This window comes from Pongo abelii, chromosome 23 (genome assembly GCF_028885655.2).
Source record: "Pongo abelii isolate AG06213 chromosome 23, NHGRI_mPonAbe1-v2.0_pri, whole genome shotgun sequence".
NCBI lineage: Eukaryota > Metazoa > Chordata > Mammalia > Primates > Hominidae > Pongo > Pongo abelii.
This window is the reverse complement of record NC_085929.1, coordinates 49,407,857-49,423,205: the sequence shown is the minus strand read 5'-3', so window position 1 is coordinate 49,423,205 and position 15,349 is coordinate 49,407,857. Positions and strand designations below refer to the sequence as shown.

Sequence of the window (15,349 nt, the reverse complement as noted above, 5' to 3'; positions counted from 1 at the left end):
TCTCCTAACACAGTTGGTTCCTCTGATTCAGAGAGGACCCCTTTTTGAAGATCAAAAGCAAAATAAAAGTGTGGACTTCTAGTGGCATGTGGACAGAGGGGTGTCCTGGGGGCTGCCCAGGAGGCTCCAGGTGGGAAGTGCTTCTGGCTTAGTGGCTCTACAAGCTGGCCATTGTGGAAGAAGAATTGGCTTTTTCCTTTTTTTTTTTTTTTTTTTTTTTAGAATTGACTTTAAGAATCATCAAAAAATTGTTTTGCTCTCAGCTCAATAAACATTTGTAGTTAATAATCTGAGTAACCAGTCTTTTTTCTCTCCTGTGTAATCCAAGATATGTCAGTATATGGTCTTCGTGAGTAAAATTGATAACAGTAGTACATTATCCTAAAGGTCTTATTTGATATCCTTTTATCAAGTCAACACTTTACTCTCCCACCATTTCACTTGTAAAGATCCCCAAGTGTGTCACTGTCAATTTCAACAAATGTTAGAAAGGACCTGTTGTCATATGTGAGATACGCTAGTGGAATTTACTGTCTAGAGGAGAAAGCAGACTGTGCACAGGTAAAAACTGAGGTAGTGGTATGTGCTTTGAGGAAATATAAAAAGAGTTAGAATAGAAGGTAATAGGCTAGAGTTGGTGGTGGTGGGAGGTGTGGCTAGATTCTCTAAGGGATGCCCCAAATGGTGTGAGGGAGCCGGCCATACGCTTGTCTCAGGGAAGAACATTCCTGGCAGAGGGAACAGCATGTGCAAAGGCTCTGAGGCAGGGATGAGCTTATTATGTTGAAGAAACAGAGAGAAGATCCTGTGCTGGGAGAGAGAGGGGCCAGCAGGTAAGGGAGAGTAGTGGGGGAATGGGTGGAAGGGCAGGCAGGGGCTGGGTCATGACGGGATTTGCAGTACGGCGGAGGAGTTAGGGTTGAAGTGATGTGATGGTTTAGAGAAGGGAAGTGACATGATTTGAGTGTGTACAAAGATTGCCCTGAAGAGGCTAGAAACTGGAAGTGAGGATAGGTTTTCTGTTCTCTTTAATGTTGAGTTTCCATGGGAAAACATTAAACGTTTTCATTTTAGCTTTGAAAATTTAGAGTTGTTAATACCACCTGTGTTCCTTAAAATTGGGGGTTTTGTGACATTTTCTGGGCTGTTTTGGAAGAGAGGGATTGTGTAAGTGAATATACCCTGGTTGTTAACCATAATAATAACAACGTGATCCCTGCATGGCTCTGTTAAATTAAAAAATGTAACTATTGATAGTGGGTGAAATAGTTCTCAGCCTAGCCAGCAGCTGGAAGATTACACATTATGAGAAACTCATCAAGTTTAAACCACACGGGGATTTCTATGTAGAAATATACCAGTTCCTCCTTCCTTCCTCGCTGTTCCTGTTTCAGGGCAGGCATGGGCTTTGTGGAGCCCTCTGAACCCTGGCTGGTCCCATTGACACTGACTTTGTTCCTCCACTACCCTCCCATCACCTAAGGTCTCTTCTGTCTTGGACACCTGCCTCTCCCACTCTGCACCTGCCCCATTCCCATCCAAGGTTCACCTTGGTGTCGCTGGCTTGGAAGCCATTTCCTCACTTCCCTGGGTGGAAAGCAGCTACTTCAATCCTCCAACAATCCCAAGGAGTGATAGGCAGTGTTAGTTTTGTTTTCTAGATGAGGAAACTAAGGTTCAGGAAGGTTAAGTAACGTGCCCCTGGTTACCCAGCTGGTTTGCAGCAAGGCTGGGATTCATTCATTGCTGCTTCTCACATATCATTGCCTCGCGTTAGCCAGGTGCTGTGCCCAGCCATGGGATACAACTGTGAACAAGGCAGGTGTGAGTTATGTGTCTGCCTCCCTCAACACCTTGAGCTGTTTGAGCAGGGAGGCTTCTGGAACGGGCATGCAGTGAACACTGAGTGAATGAGTGAGTGAATGAAAGAATTCCTGTCAACATTCTACTGTTGTTGGACCCAGGTTGGCATGCTGCCTCCCTTAGCATCCAGCCTGTCACTCTTCAGAGTTAACGCACACGTGACTCGCCTCTGCCTTTCCTTGGTGTCTGTTGCCTGTGTCTCATGCAGGAGGCAGCACAGCCTGGTGGCTCAGGGAGGCTCTGGAGTACCTGGTCTAGGTTTGAATCCAAGCTCTGCCACTTACTAGTTGTGTGACTTGGGCAAGTTATTTAAACACTCTTATGCCTCTGTTTCTTCATCTATAAATTTACTTTTGAACTTGAACTGTCAAAAACTTTCATTTTTTAATTCTTAAATTTTCCCACTGACCCAAACCAGATTGAGAAATTGGATAACCGAAACCATGGAGGTATTTTTGCTTTTTATGAGAGAGCCTTTTGTTATTTCAAAATGACCTACTTTCATGCTTCCAAATGCATTTTAGAAACATTTCGATTAATTTAAAAGACAATCATTTTCAAAATTCGTTTATTGAATAACGTTTTCCCTTGTTTATGTGGTGTGAACGTGGGTATCCATGTACTTCTCGGGTCAGGATTGAGTGGGTGCCTCATCCGTGCTAGGCTCTGCGTGAGACACGAGGACAGGAGGGTCCAGAGAAGGTCTGAGAGCTGAGACAAAGGTGCTGAGTGTGTCCAGGGCCCAAACCCAGAGGTCCTGTTGCTGCTGCATGTTCTGGCTGTGGAATTGGGGCAGAGAGCACAGGTAGCAGGAAAGTGTATGAGTTAGGCTGCAAGTCACAGAGACCCTCAAAATAATAGTGGCTTAAAGAGAAGTTTATTCCTCTCATGTGCAGAGTCCAGAGGTGGCATGGCTGGTGGGCACACCACACTGTCAGAGACCCAGACTTCCTCTGTCTCGTTTTGTGCATGGCTCTGTTCCCAAGTCACCTCATGGTTCACGATGAGAAAAGCATGGCATTCATATTTAACACAGCAAACTTTGTGCTAGGATTGGGACACAAAAATAAACTCCATGTGGTTCCTGCCCTCAAGGATCTTAGTTCTCTTGGGAGAGACAGATGCCTGGATGACCGCCCTCCATCTGAAGTTGAATGGAAGGAGCCCTGTGTGAGAGGAACACAGGCAGGCAGGCCAGGCAGCAGAACTGACATTTGGGAATAAAGGAAGGCTTTATGAAAGAGGTGGCATCTGATCTAATTAGTATCTCGACAGTCATCTGGGAGGCTGTTTGAGGGAGAAGGATACTGTGAAGGGAGGTATGAAGACCTGAAAGGGCAGGGCTCTGTTTGGAGCCCCGGGTGGCGGGTCACTCTCCTGCCTTATCCGAGTTGAAGTAGACCATCATTCTAGAGCAGATGTCACACAATTGGAAAGATGTCCCCAGCTGTGTGATTAGTATGACATCCATTCTAAAAGGTGAACAAAAGAACCTGGAAAGAAACCAGACAGGATTGTTTTGGAGTTCTGAGATACTCATTCTTTTGCCCGTACTTTGGAAGCAGGATCAAGCCATTCGTAGGCACGCCACTCCCACTGAACATTTAACAATTCACTGAGCCCAGTGCTGTCACTGTGTTTCAATTCTCAGAAGCCACTGACAGCATCTTCAGTGAGAAGTCCTGGGACCCAGAGTCAGAGCACTTTTTACTGGTTTTGCAAGATACAAATATTAATTGCTGTTGACTTTCCCTTTAAATTTTAGCCACTGTGTGTGGGCAGGACTTGTAGCATAGATGAGACCTTGTGTTACCAACATTGTAAGTAATTTATGTGATGTGGACGTGCTTGGGAAGCATGGACTTTCTTTATACTGACTGTGGCTTGTTTCACAGTGAGACCCTGATAATGAGCTCAAGCCTGGACATTGGGGTCCTGGTGAGTATAGTTGCACAGGGCGGCCATCAGGCCCGGATCTGATGAAGTAGGGAGGATCTTTGCAGCCATGCTCACTGCACATACACACTCTTATAATTACTCGTCTTTAATTCACATTTATTCTCCCATAATCTCCTGCTTATAGGAGGCTGTCTTAAAACATTTTAAACTCAGAGAACTCTAAGAGCTCGTTCAATCCCACTCTCTTCTTTTCATGTGAAAGTAGTTGGATGCTGAGAAGATAAGGGACTTGCCCAATGTCCCATTGCTGTTTAATGGCAAATTTGGGATGAGGCTTCTAAATTTTGGCACTGAGAGCCCTTTGTAAGTGTAAAAAATGACTTCATAATTAATCAAAAATGAAATTATGTTCAGTGTAGCTTTATTGATTTTGTTTGTTTAGAGGTATATGTATTTGTGTGTATTTTTCCTTAAATTTGGTGTTCCAGGTAGGGTATACCCAGTGATTCCCTTCACCAGCCTGATTACCTACAAGTGCCTCCACCACCATTTTGGGGTGTACTTCATTGTCTTCAGACATTAACACCATCTACTGAGTCTAATGAGCATCAGTCCATCAGGACCGATGAAACACTCTGACAACTTATATATTAAAGGAGTTTCACATCTAAAATTTCACAAATGAGGCTTATGTATTTGAAGTTTCTTAAAAATAAAAACAAAACCAACCTGATTTCTGTACTCTGATGCGTGAAATTAGAAGCTATGTGAGGCTCACCTGCCTCCACAACAACTGAAGTCTTGTTTTATGTGAACGCCTTCTTTTCTTTCCTTCTTCTGTCCGTTTCTGATGCATGTGTAAGATGGCAGGTGATATTTCATCGCCTGCAGCACTCTCAGATTCAGCACGTGAAGAGACAGTGAATCACTTTAAGGACTTCAGAGGCAGCAACATTTTTTAGCCAAGGTGTTTCTTTGGACCATTTTCCTCCTATGCCTCTCTGGGTGTGTTCCCGTCCTTTCTCAAGGGTTTATGGTTTGCCCCTTAAGTGTAGATGGAGGACATCAGATTGAAATCTTGCTCTTTAAACTGTATGCAGAGGTTCATCAACTCTCTTTGGAATGTGTGAGCCACAGAGCCCCAGGGAAACAGTGGGACAGAAGTGGAAGCTGCATGTGCCATGACATCCCCAACCTGGGCTCCGCCTGGGGACTCCCTGAAAAGCCAAACATCTGGACATGAGAGCTTGGCTCAGTGGAGTGTGGGACCATGACATGATGTTTTACAGCCATTAAAAATGACTGGGGCCGGGCATGGTGGCTCATGCCTGTAATTGCAGCACTTTGGGAGGCCGAGGCAGGCGGATCACCTGAGGTCGGGAATTCGAGACCAGCCTGACCAACATGGCAAACCCCATCTCTACTAAAAATACAAAATTAGCCAGGCGTGGTGGTGCAAGCTTGTAATCCCAGCTACTCGGGAGGCTGAGGCAGGAGAATCGCTTCAGCCTGGGAGGCGGAGGTTGCAGCGAGCCAAGATCATGCCATTGCACTCCAGCCTGGGCAAGAAGAGCAAAACTCAGTCTCAAAAATAACTAACTAAATAACTAAAAAAAAAAAAAAATACTGGGGCCAGGTGCAGTGGGTGGCTCACGCCTGTAATCCCAGCACTTTGGGAGGCCAGGATGGGTGGATCACTTGAAGCCAGAAGTTCGAGACCAGCCTGGCCAACATGGTGAAACCCTGTCTCTACTAAAAATATTTTTAAAAATTAGCTGGGCATGGTGGCGGGCACCTGTAGTCCCAGCTACTCGGGAAGCTGAGACATGAAAGTTGAACTCAGCGGGGCAGAGGTTGCAGTTAGCTAAGATCGTGCCACTGCGCTCCAGTCTGGGCAACAGAGTGAGACTCTGTCTCAAAAAAAAAAAAAAAGTGACTGGAAGATGCCCAGACAACAGGGAGAAATGCTGCTTATGCAGCTGAGGAAAGCAGACCACAGGATGGCTTGTTGGCTGCAAGGACAGTGAAGTCAGGCCATAGATGACGGGAGAAGCAAGGGCTAAATGAAGAGAGCGGAGGCTGGTGGGACGGAACTGGCCATGAGGAGCCCCTATTGGCCTTGACAGCTCTGTGCTAGCCAACATTTGGACTTAAAATCATCATGGGCTTGGCAGTGTGGGGAGGGTGGAAAGAGCAGAGCCAAAGGTTCTCCTGAACAGGAATCGTGAGCTTCAGAGCTGCCGAAGATCCCAGCCAGGTGTGGTAAGCAGAAGAGCTGCACTGGGGTTGCTCTGTTGTTCGTTTTTCCTTAACCTCCTCCAAGCATTTTTTTTTTTTTAAGAGATAGGGTCTCTCTGTGTTGCCCAGGCAGGAGTGCAATGGCTATCCACAGGCGTGATCATAGCTCACTGCAGCCTCGAACTCCTAGGCTCAAACAATCCTCCCACCTTAGCATCCTGAGGAGCTGGGACCACAGGTGCACTCAGCTCCAGGGTGACTTTTTTTTTTCCTGTGGGAAGAAGAGGGCTGGTCTGTTGTGTTGAGTGAAACAAGATGTGTTTTCCCCCTCTCTTTTTCTCTTTTCTTCTTAACAGAGATATTGGAGAGTCTGTGCTGTGTTTCTTTGAAGTGGTTCTGTGTCCTAGCGGAGTTCCTAAGATTCCCCTTCCTCCCACTGTTTTTCTTCAGTTTGCAGTGGATAGTTCTGTGCCACCAGGTGGTTTGAAATCCTCTGGTTTTCAGGTGATGGTTTCTGTAGCAACAATGAGTTGTGTCTGCCTGGAGCTGCTGGCTGTTTTTTAAATCTCTGGAAGCACCTTTGAGTGTGTTCTGCCCCACCCTGCCCAGGCCGATGGGTGCCTCCGGAGGGCCTAGGATCTGCTGAGCTCTAGGCCTCAGTGTGATTCCCTTGAGGGAGGGGCCAGCCTTTAAGCCCAAGTATCTTGCAATGCACAAGCTGTTTTCCGTTGTTGAATCAAATGTACTACACCATGTTCCAGAGAGATATGTTACTTTATTTGCTGATCTCTTATCTCTTCCTTTGAGGAATGTTCACTTTTCCAGATGAAATCATTGGAAACAAAATGAGTTGTGCCAGATAGTTGAGCTCTTAAAAAACATCCCAGCTTTGCTAATGGTGCAAAGCACTATCTTAATGTGGGCCTTACTGCCTGAGCGCCCACTGGCTTATAGGGGGTGACCTGGGTGGTAGAGACAAGCAGGAGACCCCATTCTTCCAGGAGACTGACTGGACATACATGAATAGCCCGAGCTGAGCCAAGGCTGGCGACATAGAGGGCCCAGGGGCCCATGGGCCCCAGCTGGGTTGTCAGGCAGCAAGAGGGCCTCCCGTGACGCCGGTGGTAGACAGGCAGGGTTGAACCACACACCCTCCCAACCATGGTTGCTAAACCCATGTCTGGTTTAGATTAACATGTGCAGTAGTGTTTACAAAAGAATTCTAACCGTTAGAGTTATAGCACCTTCACATAAATGCTCTCATTATTTTCCATCTTTGAATCCTCAGTCTCCATAAATCAGAATTACCCAGGCTCTTCAACTTTTCTTGTCCTGAATTCATCCAGCAGTTTACAGAGTGACTGCTTTGTGTTTGACACTGGATGCTGGGGCTGTAGCAGTGATCACAACTGACAAATGTCCCTGCCCTCCTAGAGCTGATACTTTTTTTTTTTTTTTTTTAAAGACAGAGTCTTGCTCTGTCACCCAGGCTGGAGTGCTATGGCGCGATCTTGGCTCACTGCAACCTCTGCCTCCCAGGTTCAAGTGATTCTCCTGCCTCAGCTTCCCAAGTAGCTGGAACTATAGGGCTGCACCACCACACACAGCTAATTTTTGTATTTTTAGTAGAAACGGGGTTTCACCATGTTGGCCAGGCTGGTCTCAAACTCCTGACCTCAAGTGATCTGCCTGCCTCAGCCTCCCAAAGTGCTGGGATTACAGACATGAGCCACTGACCCGGCCCTAGAGCTGACTTTCTAGAGGGTCAGACAGACAAGAAATAAAACAGTTAAGTAAATTATGTAGCTCGTTAGGAGGTGATAAGTGCTTGGGAGAGAAAAATAAAGCAGGGAAGGGGTCTGAGGGGGCTGGGGCAGGGTTAGAAAAGACCTCACTGGGGCCGGGCGCGGTGGCTCACGCCTGTAATCCCAGCACTTTGGGAGGCCAAGGCGGGCGGATCATGAGGTCAGGAGATCGAGATCATCCTGGCTAACACAGGTGAAACCCCATCTCTACCAAAAATATAAAAAATTAGCTGGGCGTAGTGGCAGGCACCTGTAGTCCCAGCTACTTGGGAGGCTGAGGCAGGAGAATGGCATGTACCCAGGAGGCAGAGCTTGCAATGAGCTGAGATCGCGCCACTGCACTCCAGCCTGGGCGACAGAGCTAGACTCTGTGTCAAAAAAAAAAAAGAAAAAGAAAAACACCTCACTGGGGTGGGGGCTGATACAGGCCTGTGGGGCAGGAGGGAGACCATTTCAGGGAGGAGACGAGCACATTCACTGTGCCTGGCAGTATCCAGACCAGCAGAGGAGCCGAGTGGAGCTTGTTGTAGGGTGGACAGTAGTGGTGGCGGGTTGGAGAGCAGGGTCTGAGGACGAAGTAGCTCAGTGGAGGTGAGCAGATGTGGACTGGGAGGACCTGGGCTTTTACTCTGCGTGGGGGGCCTAAGAGCAGCAATGTGGTCTGCCTTGCATTTTGAGAGGGTCACTGCGTTCAGAGTGGACTGAAGTCAGATTGTTAAATATATCATGCATTGAGAAGGCATGCAACAATACATACAGCTACAGTTGTATGTACAAGTATGAAATTAATATGTTCTAATTTTTAAAAACGGTAGCACAGATACAAAACACTCAGTTACTGTGGGAAGCTGGGAGCCCTGGTAGGGGGAAGACAACTGCAGCCATACAAAGGAGAGGTGATAGTGGCACTGACAGTGGAGAGATGCAGGGGGTCTGGTCATCTCCTTGGCTTTTTGGAGGCAAGGCCGGTCCAGGAGGTGCTCATGGACCTCCCCCGCTCCCTAAAGCTGGGGGCAGGGGGGTCTTGTGGGAACCTCCCTTCCTTCCAGTATGGAGCCATTCATGAAACAAAGTCAGGTATTCTCCAGGGTTTTTTTTTTTTTTTTTTTTTTTTTTAAAGAGACCAGGTCTTGCTTTGTCACCCAGATTGAAGTGCAGTGGCACAATCGTAACTCACTGCTGCCTCAAATTCCTGGGCTCAAGCAGTCCTCCTGCCTCAGCCCCCTGAGTAGCTGGGACTACAGGCGTACACTACCACACCTGGCTAATTTTATTTTTTAATTTATTTTAGAGATGGGATCTCACCATCTTGCCTAGGCTGGTCTTGAATTCCTGGCTTCAAGCAGACCTCCCGCCTCAGCTTCTCAAAGTGCTAGGATTACAGGCATGAGCCACCATGCCCAGTCAGAATAAATTTTCAGAAGAAATAGTTGAGGCCGGGTGCGGTGGCTCACACCTGTAATCCCAGCACTTTGGGAGGCCGAGGCGGGCGGATCATGAGGTCAGGAGATTGAAACCATCCTGGCTGACACGGTGAAACCCTGTCTCTACTAAAAATACAAAAAATTAGCCGGGTGTGGTGGCGGGCGCCTGTAGTCCCAGCTACTCGGGAGGCTGAGGCAGGAGAATGGCGTGAACCTGGGAGGTGGAGCTTGCAGTGAGCCGAGATCGCGCGCCACTGCACTCTAGCCTGGGCAACAGAGCGAAACTATCTCAAAAAAAAAAAAAAAAAGAAGAAGAAGAAGAAATAGTTGAAGACGAAGTAGCTTAGTGGAGGTGAGCAGATACAGGCCTGCGGGCCAGGAGGACCTGGGCTTTTACTCTGCACAAGGGGCTTAAGACCAGCAATGTGGTCTGCCTTACATTTTGAGAGGGTCACCGTGTTGAGAATAGGCTGAAGTCGGATTGTTAAATATATCATGCATTGAGAAGGCATGCAACAATACATACAGCTACAGTTCCGCGGCCAATTATGAAATGAATATGTTCTCATTTTTAAAACCAGTAGCACAGGCACAAAACTCTTGAGTTACCATGCAGCTTATCTATGATGCCAGATTAGTCCTTTCTAAAGTGCACCCTGCCCCACAGAAGCATGTGAGCTTCCGCTTTGTTGGGTACTGGGACAGCCACAACACTCACTCCCTCTGCCTCTGCCGGAAAGACCCCTCCCCTGTCCTTCTCGTGCCCACTGCCCATCTTCCTGCAGTCCTCAGAGAGGTCACATTCTATCTCAGTAAGCCCGCCCCCACCCCCAGGTCTTTTAGAGTGCCCCACTTCTCTGTGTCCTGGTGCTTTTCACACCATATAGCTGTTTTTACTTTGCTGTGTGCCAGTCTGCCCTAGTAGGATGTCAGCCCCAGGAGGGCAGGGACCCAGTCTGCCTTGTTCGCTGCCCCTCCCCAAGCTTAGAAGAGTGCCTGGCACATGGTAGATGTTCAAATGGTAAATATGTCCCTTATCAAAGGATCCTCTCACCTTGGGCCCAAACAGTGGCTTAGAATAAATCATTATTTCCCAACCACTGAAGAATCTCCCCCCAGATAATGAAGAGGAAATGTGCTGCAGGTCAGCCTGTGCTCAGTGCAAGGCCTATGGAGCAGCCAGAACCCAGCCAGCCGGATGTGCTCGGGTAGTGGCAGCGAGGATGTCCACCTCTGCCTACCTCTGCACTTAAAGGATTACAGCAGGGTAGGGGGGGCTTTCTCCCTAGGCCAGCTTTGGGGAGAGATGAGCAACATGGTCTTTTTACTCAGAATGTTCTTGCTTTATGAAAATAGCCTTTTGGCCTAAAAAATGACCTGTTCTTTTGTCTGGTTGTGGAATAAATTAAAGGTATTAAGGGGGAGCTGGGTGTCCTTGTGTAGTACATCATTCATTTACCTGGTATCTGTTATCAAGCCCAAAGGGGAGGAAGGAGGTTATGCCAGCTTCGAGCCTGTGCCACGGTCACCTTGGCAACCTCTGTTAACCTCTGAGACTCTGCACACCATCTAAGGAATGGCTCTGACTCACTGTACTTACATACATTGTTGGCAGAAGTCACTGGAATCTGAAATCTGGAACCGTTTCAATACCTCAGTCATTCCCGGATTCCCAGATTGCTGAGAAGTGCCCATTATAACAAAAGGGTTTGGTGGCTCACTCCTGTAATCCCAGCACTTTGGGAGGCTGAGGCAGGTGGATCACCTGAGTTCAGGAGTTCGAGACCAGCCTGGCCAACATGGCGAAACCCCATCTGTACTAAAAATACAAAAATTAGCCCGGCATGGTGGTGGGCACCTGTAATCCCAGCTACTCGGGAGGCTGAGGCAGGAGAATCGCCTGAACCCGGGAGACAGAGGTTGCAGTGAGCTGAGATCGCGCCACTGCACTCCAGCCTGGGCAATGACAGAGCGAGACTCTGTCTCAAAAAAAAAAAGCTTCTAAATGAAGTTTCCAAAAGTTAGAAAAGCTATTTTCTGGTTCCTGATTGCTCCCTTTTCATAGCAGCCTGTTTGTGTTTTATGGGTACATAACCCTTGAGTCTCTCCAAGAATTCTCATCAGATTTCATCAGAATTTCTCTCTTGTTCCCTCAAGTGTTTGTTTTCCCCTGATGTCAGTTTGAACTTTATGAAAGGACAGAGCTGATGGCATAGGAAGTTGAGCTGGTTCCCTCTTGGCCCTTCCCCTAAATGGGAGAGTGGCCACGTTTCTGTAAGAGGCTGGGCAATGCCCCAGGTGGGTTTCCCTGAAAGTCATCTGTACTTGATGGCTTGGCTCCAAATGCAGCTTTTTTTTTTTTTTTGAGACAGTCTCACACTGTCGCCCAGGCTGGAGTGCAGTGACTCGATCTCAGCTCACTGCAACCTCCGCCTCCTGGGTTCAAATGATTCTCCTGCCTCAGCCTTCTGAGCAGCTAGAACTACAGGCGCATGCCACCACGCCCGGCTAACTTTTTGTATTTTTAGTAGAGACAGAGTTTCACCGTGTTAGCCAGGATGGTCTCTATCTCCTGACCTCGTGATCTGCCCTTCTCGGCCTCCCAAAGTGCTGGGATTACAGGCATAAGCCACCGCACCTGGCCCAAATACATTTTTAAAAATGACCCTGGGCCAGGCACAGTGGATCACTTGAGCCCAGGAGTTCAAGACCAGCTTGGGCAATATGACAAAACCCCGTCTGTACTGGAAATACAAAAATTAGCTGGGCATGGTGGCGCTTGCCTGTGGTTCTAGCTACTGGGGAGGCCGAGGTGGGAGGATCACTTGAGCTGAGGAGGTTGAGGCTGCAGTGAGCTGTGATCACGCCACTGCACTTCAGCCTGGGTGCAGACCGAGACCCTGTCTCAAAAAAAAAAAAAAAAAGACCGTGATAATTCATGATAATTGACCCTCACCCCTGCCACTCACAACTTTGCATTTCTCAACCCTGAGCTTGGTGTTCCTACCCTGCCAAGGCCTGTCTCCAGCACTGGCGTTTTTAGGTGGTTTTCTTCTCCCAGTGCACACCTGGCTGCTCTCTTCCAGCATGTCCTCCACCATGGGCGGTGCGGCCTTGTTTCTGCGTTGTTACAACTTCCACTTCTTAATTCAGCAGGCCTTTGGGAGGAAGGAGAAGGAGGTATGTTTGCCTCTCTTGAATTTGTTTCTTTCCAAAAAAATGACACTAAAATAGCCATGCTGTAATGTCATTATTTTGGGAAAGAAATTCAGAGGAACTACATGGGAAACATATTTTCTTACATGTTTTTGCCATTGTGATGGGAAAGAATCCAGAATAACTCAGCACACACCATCCCATCCTAAAAGTTTATTTCAAAATCACTTGTTGGAATTCGGATGGCATGCTTCTGGTTCATCTTGCACGACACCCAGGGTAGCCCGTGAGAGTGAGTTCAGGTCTGGAGTGTGTGCAGGAACAGTCTCCCTCATGTGTAGCCCTTGTTCAGAGTTCACAGAACTCATTCAGCATTGAATTCGGTATTGGAGCTCAGTTTCTTTTTTTCTTTTTTAGATTTTTTCTTATTTTTAATTTTTAAAGTTCTTTTAGAGACCAGGTCTCACTCTGTCGCCCAGCCTGGAGTGCAGCAGTATGATCTAGCTCACTGCAGCCTCCAGCTCCTGGGCTCAAGTGATCCTCCCACCTCAGTTTCTTGAGTAGCTGGGACTACAGGTGTGTACCACCACCCCTGGCTAATTTTTCTTTTTTTTTTTTTAGAGATGGTGGTCTCACTGTGTTGCCCAGGCTGGCCTCAAGTGATCCACCTGCTTTGGCCTTTCAAAGTGTTGAAATTTCCAGGCGTGAACCACCGTGCCTGGCTGAGCTCAGTTTCTTTTTCTTTTTCTTTCTTTTTTTTTTTTTGAGACGGATTCTCGCTCTGTCGCCCAGGCTGGAGTACAGTGGCGCAATCTCGGCTCACTGCAACCTCCACTTCCCGGGTTCAAGTGATTCTCCTGCCTCAGCCTCCTGAGTAGCTGAGATTACAGGCACATGCTACCACACCCAGCTAATTTTTGTATTTTTAGTAGAGACACAGTTTCACCATGTTGGCCAGGCTGGTCTTGAACTCCTGACCTCGTGATCTGCCTGCCTCAGCCTCCCGAAGTGCTGGAATTACAGGCATAAGCCACCGCGCCCAGCCTGAGTTCAGTTTCTTTAGGAAGAAATAATCAGTCAACCACTGGGTGCCAGACAGTCTGAAATGTACAAAAGAAGTGCCAGATGAGTCCTTGTCCTTGGAAAGACCAGGGATGACTCATTTGTCTGTCACTTTGCACTTTCTCAAAATTCTTTCACAGCTGTCGCCCCGAGCCTCTTAATACCCTGGGAGGTAATGAGAACCCATGTTGTACTGCCTTACAGACAAGGACACTGGCTGTCAGAGGGAACAGATAGCTGAATTACAGAGGTGGAGCTGAGACTCATTTTCAACTCAATATCACACTCTCTTCCCAGGAACTTTACCTTCCAGATGAGAAGCCCCCAGTTAATTATTAAATACACATTTTATATATTTTTTGCATTAATAAATTGATTTCCAAAGGCTCCAGCACTGTTTGGCATTAGAGAGCAGCTTGTCCCACACGTGTGCACAGGTATGGTAAAGGTCGTTGTAGTCTGCTCAACCTGGAAGAATGAATGAAGCAGAGCCAGGAAACATGCCCTACCTGACCTCCTTTTGAAGAAACAATCGCTCTCAGAAGCCTCTCAGTCTCCTCAACTTATGTGTTTCTTCAGCTGAGAGGGTGCTGCAAGCAGATTTGTTTTTATTAAGGACGTGTGTGTGTCAAAAAAAATTCTGGGTAGTACTTCCTGACAGGCCCAGCGCCTTTGGGGATGTGGTGGAGATCAGGGTCAATGAGGAATCCCTGAGGCTCCAGCCTCCCTGGCAGGTGGTAAGACTCTGGAGAATCCTCCTGCCCTTCTTTTTGCTGCCAGGGATTGCTGGATTCTGGAAATGCCTGGTAGCTGGGCATGTGGTGTCTTGTTGGAGTTGGGCAGCGTGGAGTCCGATGGTCTGGGTTGAGTCCCAGCCTAGCACTTACGAGCTGTGGGTCTGTGACCAGTGATTTGAATTATCTGTATCTTGGTTGCCTTTTCATCAAATGGAAACAATAATACATCTTTTATAGGATTTTTGAGGTACAAAAAAATAATATATCTGAAGCTCACCTCACCCACCTGTTGGTGCTGAGAGGTACTGAGTAGCTGGTAGCTGCTTGGATGGTGGTTTATCCCACTTCTAGAAAATTGGTAGCCTGGACTCCCGGGTGGAGCAGTCTTGCTTGGTTTGATGCAAACACGGCAGACTCCAGGCAATATAGCTGCCTTTGGGGGACGTAATTCAGTCATCAAATAGCTTTTGAACACTGCATGGTGCCATGAGGCAGCTCTTCTAGCTCCTTGGACTCCCTGTGAGGTTGAGCATGGCTATTCTAGGGTGTGGCCTGTCTGCGGTGGCCCTGGTCTGCAGCTGGTTCCTACTCAGAATGGGGTCATGCCCACCATAGCAACTGATACCTGCAAAGGACATTTTTACTTTACAAAGCATTTTCACATCCTTCTCAGTTGACCCTCACCATGATTCTGCCAGGCAAGTGGGGATAATATTGGTACAGTAAACATTATATTTAAATACAGTTGCCCTGGGACTGAGTGTTCCCATGCAACAAATGGCACCATTAAGGCGTAAAAAGATAGGGCATAGCCAGGCAGTGGCACGCACCCTGTAGTCCTAGCTACTTGGGAGGCTGAGGCAGGAGGATCCCTTGAGCCCAGGAGTTCAAGGCCAGCCTGGGCAACATAGTGAGATCCCATCTCTAAAAAGAAAAAGAAAAGGGTACAGAGTACCAATCAGTGAGGGAAATGCAGATTAAACCACCATGGCTTACTAACACCACCTGAAAGGCCAAGATCGACAGACTGTGCCTGGAAATAGGACTGTAGCAGTAGTTCATCACGGCACAGCACAGAGCAGTGCATGTTCACTTTTTTTTGTTTGGTTTGTTTTTTTGAGATAGGGTCTTGCTTTGTTGCCCAGACAGGAGTGCAGTGGCACAA

The 15,349-nt window shown here is 47.6% G+C and overlaps 1 protein-coding gene and 1 long non-coding RNA gene across 11 annotated transcripts in view; one reads left to right on the top strand and one right to left on the bottom strand.

Moving 5' to 3' along the window:
• Positions 1–15,349, top strand: part of PACSIN2 (protein kinase C and casein kinase substrate in neurons 2) — a 150,564-nt gene that overhangs the window by 78,403 nt on the left and 56,812 nt on the right.
• Positions 2,455–14,895, bottom strand: LOC129052682 (uncharacterized). The gene is made up of 3 exons (XR_008517807.2): positions 14,471–14,895; positions 12,237–12,387; positions 2,455–2,642 (listed from the first exon to the last, which is right to left on the bottom strand). It is a non-coding gene; the product is annotated as an uncharacterized LOC129052682 (long non-coding RNA).